Below are 6,092 nucleotides of genomic sequence, written 5' to 3' on the forward strand. Positions count from 1 at the left end.
GGCATCATTTCTGACTTTAAAGAGCTCAAAATCCTGGGGAAAACAGTCACAAAATCATTGTTCAGTCACTCAGTCGTGTCTGACTCTTTGTGACCCCATGGACTGCACCATGCCAGGCTTCCCTGTCCTTCACCATCTCCTGGAGCTTGCTCAAACTCATGTCCATTGAGTCGATGATGCCATCCAACCATCTTGTCCTCTGTCGACCCCTTCTCTTCCTGCCTTCAATCTTTCCCAGCATCAGAGAAAGATTCATTTCCCTGATTCATTCATTCATTCATTTCTAATGAATAGGCTCTTTGCATCAGGAGGCCAAAGTAGTGGATCTTCAGCTTCAACATCAGTCCTTCCAATGAATATTCAGAGTTCAATTCCTTTAGGACTGACTGGTTTACACTCCTTGCATCCAAGGGACTCTCAAGAGTCTTTTTGAAAGCATCGATCAATTCAGAGCAGTTGTGATTGATGGTTGTAATGTGAGTAGGGCACTATAATCATATAGTGAAGTAGCACTTAGCCACCGGGGGAATAATGGGAGGGTTTTAAAGAAGGTTAAATAAAGAATGTGATATTTAGTTGAAATCCTAAAAAATGAGTAAGAGTCATGGCTAATCAAAGAAAGTAGAGAAAGCTGTTCCAGATAAAGGGGGAAAACAGCAGCAGAAAATGTATCAAGAGTATGTACCCAGGGAAGGAGAATCATTTCGTATGACTAGAGAGAAGTCATCAGCCATATGTAAAGATGAAATTATAAATGAATGTCACAGACCAGAGTTCTTTTATGAAAACCTTAGGTCTTATCTTGTGGGTAGAAGGTGATCATCAAAGAAAGATAACAGGTTCAAAGTCCTGTTCTAGCAATTTGAATGTACTTCATGCCACTGAATAGTGTACTTAAAATTGTCAAAACAGTAAATTTATGTTTGTGGTTTAGTCACTAAGTCGTGTCTAATTCTTTGTGACCCCGTGGACTGTAGTCCACCAGGCTCCTCTGTCCTTGGAATTCTCCAGGCAAAATTACTGGAGTGGGTTGCCATTTCCTTCTTCAGGGGATCTTCCCAACCCAGGGCTCAAACCTGGGTCTCCTAGACTGCAGACAGATTCCTTACTGATTGAGCCTCCAGGGAAGCTCAAATTTGTGTTATATATATTTTATCACAATAGAAAAAAAGTATGCAAAAAGAGTCCTGTTTAAGGCAGATCACTCTGACACAAGGCGATGGATGGAGTCTAGTTAACAGAGGATTAAGATCTATGACAGGGAATAGAAAGAAGGATGTGGGTGTGTGTGTGTGTGTGTGTGTGTTTATGTGTGTGTTTGTGTCTGTGTGTGTGTATTCAAGCTACATAGGAGGTGGGAATTTTGAAGTAGTTGTTGAAGGTTAAGGTAATAGGCGTCTAGCTTGGTTCATTGAAGAGTGGCATAGAATACAGGAGAAAGACTAGTTTAAAGTAAATGAAGACTATTGGACTTGCCTGGAGTCTAATATTGGAGGTGCCTGGAGTCTTCTCAAGATGTAACAGGCATTAACATGGATATAAGACTCTGAGCTCAGGGAATAGGTCAGGCTGGTGATAAGGATTTGGATGCATGTTCATATCATTTCCATCCTTATACAATAGATAAATGTACAAAATAATATCTCCCTCCTTTTCCTAACTGAATGCTTGAGGGAATGGTGTCATAAATGACTTGTGATCCATTAACTCTGAGACCACTAAAATCTGGCTTCTAGTTGCACCACTCTGCAAAAAAGATCTCAGAAAAATGAAGCTTTTTAATCTATCAAATTCAATGGTCATTTTTAAGCATCTCCTTTGAATCTTAATGGCCTTTGTGGTATAATTCCTCCTCCTTGAAATTCTCTTTCTTCATAGTTTTTTTTAAAGCTTTCCATTATTCCTCAATCTAATGCAAAGGCTCTTTTGGTTCTACTCTGACATCCCTGATCATTCAGATTTGGTCTCCATTGCTGATATGTCTTCCTCCTTTTGACTCTAAATGTGGTCATTCCCCAGAGTTCCTCCCTCAGTATCAATCTCGCTTCTTCCAACACCCTTTCTCACTATAATATTATCCCATCTTCATGTCTTAACTCTGATGCAGATAACTCGCCAACTCTCTGGTCCAGGTCATTCTTTAATCAAACTACCTGCTTGCCGCTCTAACACTTCAAAGTCAGGATGCCTAAAATTTATTCCATTATTTCCTTCTCCTCACTCCTCCTCCTGCTGTTTTCCATTTCTCAGCTTGTTGTACTACCACTGGACTACGTGGAAGCCTGGAATTCATCCGAGTCACCTTTAACTTCACTATTTCCTTCATTCTTCTCCATTTTTAATTCATCATCTATATATTTTTAAATCTTTATTGAATTTGTTACAATATCATTTCTGTTTTATGTTTTGGTTTTTTGGCTCTGAAGCAGGTGGGACTATTATCTCCACGACCAGGGAATGAACCCACACACCCTGCGTTAGAAGTAAGTAAGTAAGTGTTAGCTGCTCAGTTGTGCCCGACTCGTTGCCACCCCACGGACTATGACCCACCAGGCTGCTCTGTCCATGGAATTCACCAGGTGAGAATACAGGAGTGGGTTGCCATTCCCTTCTCCAGGGGAATCTTCCTGGCTCAGGGATCGAACCCGGGTCTCCTGCATTAAAGGCAGATTCTTTACTGTCTGAGCCACCAGAAGGCAAAGTCTTAACTACTGGATAACCAGGGAAGTTCCTGTCTTTTATTTTCTAATTCCTGCATTTTCTCAAAATCTTGCCAAGATCTCTACCCCTGTCTTTAGTTCCTTAACCTAGGCCTTCATCACTTCTTACATAGGTTATTACAATAGGTTTCAAATTGACTCTGGTCTCTCAATGTTTTATTCTAAAAATAGAGAAGGACTCACTAAACTTTCCACTCATTTATGATACACATATTTCTATATTAAAAACCTCTTTGCTTTACTCATTTGTTTTTAAACCTGCAATTAGTCAAAACTCCTTATCCAGATGTTCAAATTCTGCAAGTCCAGCTCCAGCATGTAGGTAATGTCTACTGCCTCACCCTTGGGAAATGGCCAACTGCTGGAGACTGTTTCCACACCTCAGAGCCCACCTCTTCCCCCTGCCTTAATGTCCTCTCCACCCCGCCTTAATGTCCTCTCCACCCCTCTGTCCTCCTCACTGGTCCATCAGATACAATTCAACCATCTCCTCTTCTACCAAGATTTTCTTTCTGCTTCTGTCAAAGCACATATTACATTTTACTGCATTCATCTGTTTTTATTCTAATTTATTCTACTAACATTTATCAAATGTTTTACTATACACAAGCATACCACTCTATGCAAGGGGAATATAGAAATGATAAAAGACAAACAAGTTCTCACCTCTTGAGGAGTTTACATTCTAGTGTTTTCATCATTTTGCAGTGAGCAGTCAATTCTTCTTTAGAAAGAGCTCTTTCAACTGCCCTTTCCTCTCTGTCATTATTACTGTTGTCATCACAATTTAAGCCCTTATGACTTTATCTGTCTCTTGTTGGAAAATTCCATACTAGTTACCTACCCCAAGATTCCCCTTCTGATACACAGAATGCATCATTACAGATCAACCTCTAACAAGTTTGTTCCAATATTATCATTTTCCTATTCAGAAAATTGAATAACCTCCTATTGCCTTCAGAATTAAATTCCCCCACCTTGCTAAGCAAGACCTTCCACAGTCTTATCTCAGCATGGACTAAACAGTAAGATAAATAAATAAATAAGCAAATGAAAAGAACAAAGATATTAATCTTAGGTGACTGCTTAGCTTAAATGTATTTACATACAATATGGTGATAATATCTCATAAACTTGTTAAGGGTATAAAATATTCTGATGTACATGAAAGTGTTAAGAAATGAATATTCTGTCATTTCATTGACTCATTGTGCTGTTGACATGAAAACAGCTTCTCCTGTTGACATGGGAGCAAAGCTGTGGGAACGCTTTCAGATTCTCAAGTGTAATCACACAAAACAGAAATCCCAGCACTGCTGTGTCAACAGAACGATTAAAGAAATATTTTTTCATAGGAGTTGTGAGTTTTACTACAGTTACAAAGCTTTCAACAGTTATTCCACAAGAAAATGCTATTCAACCTATGAAATTAAGTTCTGAATCCTTTAAACCCAAAGCTATCTCCTTGCTTCCATGTAAAATGAACAACTAAATGAATGATTATTGTACCTTTCATTTTGCTGTTAACTTTTGAAGTTTCTGAATTAAAATGGGTATAAATTCAATTATTTTCTTACTATTTTGTCATAAAGGGCTTATTTTTTATTATAAAGACAGTATACAATATTATAAAAATTATAAAATAAATTTATTATTTCTTCCCTGGTAGCTTGGACTATAAAGACTCTGCCTGCAATGCAAGAGACCTGGGTTTGATCCCTGGGTTAGAAAGATTGCCCTGGAGAAGGGAATGGCTCCCCACTCCAGTATTCTAGCCTGGAGAATCCCATGGACAGGGGAGCTGGGTGGGCTACAGTTTTGGGGGTTGGAAAGAGTTGCACATGACTCAGCGACTACTACTACTAAGAAAATAAAAATAAGCAAATGAACACTCAAAAAAGGACCCATATAGTCATCTCCTTACTCTGTTTGTGGAGACACACTAATATATTTTATTGCTAAAATGCAGGGGTGGGGAAATAATACACATCGTACCACCACTTTTATTGGCAGGATGAAATCAGAAGCCTATCAGCCCAGGTTGTGAGGATCTCAAGAGCAAGGTCCCAGTGTAATTGTGCATTCTGGGTTTGGTATAAGGCCACCTCAGAAACTGGCATTCAATAAATGTTAAATGAGCGAATTTAATGTTCTCACCAATTTTCCTTGTATCTTGGTCAGCACAATAACTTAATGTTTGTGTTCCCAGCTTTCTCCACAGTTCTTGAGCTATCTTTAAACCAATCCTTCAGATAGGCTCTTCACTGCCATGGTCAACAAAATTAGACTTTCAGAGCAGAAAACAATGAATTGCATAACCTTCAAAAGATGGCCTAAAATAAGGTGGCGTATAAGCATGTGAGCAATGAAACATGGAAGTAAGTGGCACTTCCACTGTGATATTAAAAGGAAAGGCTATGCCCTCTCCCCGCTTCTTTTCCCTTCTTGCTGCTTCTATGGAGCAATGGCGCTATGATCTCAGACCATGAGATAGAATCTGCAAGTTGAAGACAGCAAAGCAACAAGCCTGAGGAAGACTTGGTCCCCAACACTCTAGCACTGTTTTTTCAGCCCTGGATTACTTATGCTTAGAGAATGTGTAAGAAACACAAACAGTCTGATAAATTCATGTATGGGCTACTTGTCTGCTTTAATGAGTGGCCAACTATAAAATTGATGTCAAGTACTGGAAGACAAAACACACAAACAGACGTATACATCAAAAGCTCTTTGGAGGAAAATCTCAATTGACATTTCTTGCATTTCATAATTTCTGCTGTTATATAATTTTTCTAGTACCTGGTATTATGTTTCCAGCCAAAATCAGATTATAGGAAAATAAAATTTTGAGAATGCCAGACCTAAAACAAATTAATCAAAGATCTTCTCATTTTTGCAAATAGCTATTCCTTCACATCTATAAATATGTGAACTTGATCTGTTTCTTGCTTGTTTGAAATAGAAGGCAGGACTATAAGATGTACAAGCTGACAGTGTGAAATCTAGTCAGCAGTTAACCAGTGGGCCTGTGTTAGATATTTCCCATCTAAAGAGCTATCAATTGTAAATACTTTAGATAAACAAAACCTGGAGGTCAAATTCTGCAAGTTACCAATGTAAAACTAATGGAATCCAGGATATTAGTCCTTACATGCCACTGTATAGACATAAGAACTGATAGTAAGAGATGCCCATGTTGGTAAAAAGCACAAGAAAAGTGAGGTGTTGAAGGGTGTGAGTTATTTATTATATTTGCAACCACCTATTTCCAAAAAGAGATCTGAAGTGTATTTTTTAAAAGGAAAATACATATAATAGAATTCTTAGACATTCTAGAAGGCAAATAATAGAAAGGCATGTCTAGAAAGACAA

The 6,092-nt window shown here is 38.4% G+C and overlaps 1 protein-coding gene across 2 annotated transcripts in view; it reads right to left on the minus strand.

Moving 5' to 3' along the window:
* RFX6 (regulatory factor X6) overlaps window positions 1-3,502 on the minus strand; it is a 123,340-nt gene extending 119,838 nt beyond the window's left edge. For both annotated transcript variants that reach the window (XM_059890147.1, XM_059890146.1), the window contains exon 1: window positions 3,387-3,502. The gene's annotated coding sequence lies outside the window, so the exon portion shown is untranslated. The remainder of the gene's footprint in view (window positions 1-3,386) is intronic.
* Window positions 3,503-6,092: the final 2,590 nt, after the last annotated feature.

The sequence above is a fragment of the Bos taurus genome, chromosome 9 (assembly GCF_002263795.3).
Source record: "Bos taurus isolate L1 Dominette 01449 registration number 42190680 breed Hereford chromosome 9, ARS-UCD2.0, whole genome shotgun sequence".
NCBI classification, from domain to species: Eukaryota; Metazoa; Chordata; class Mammalia; order Artiodactyla; family Bovidae; genus Bos; species Bos taurus.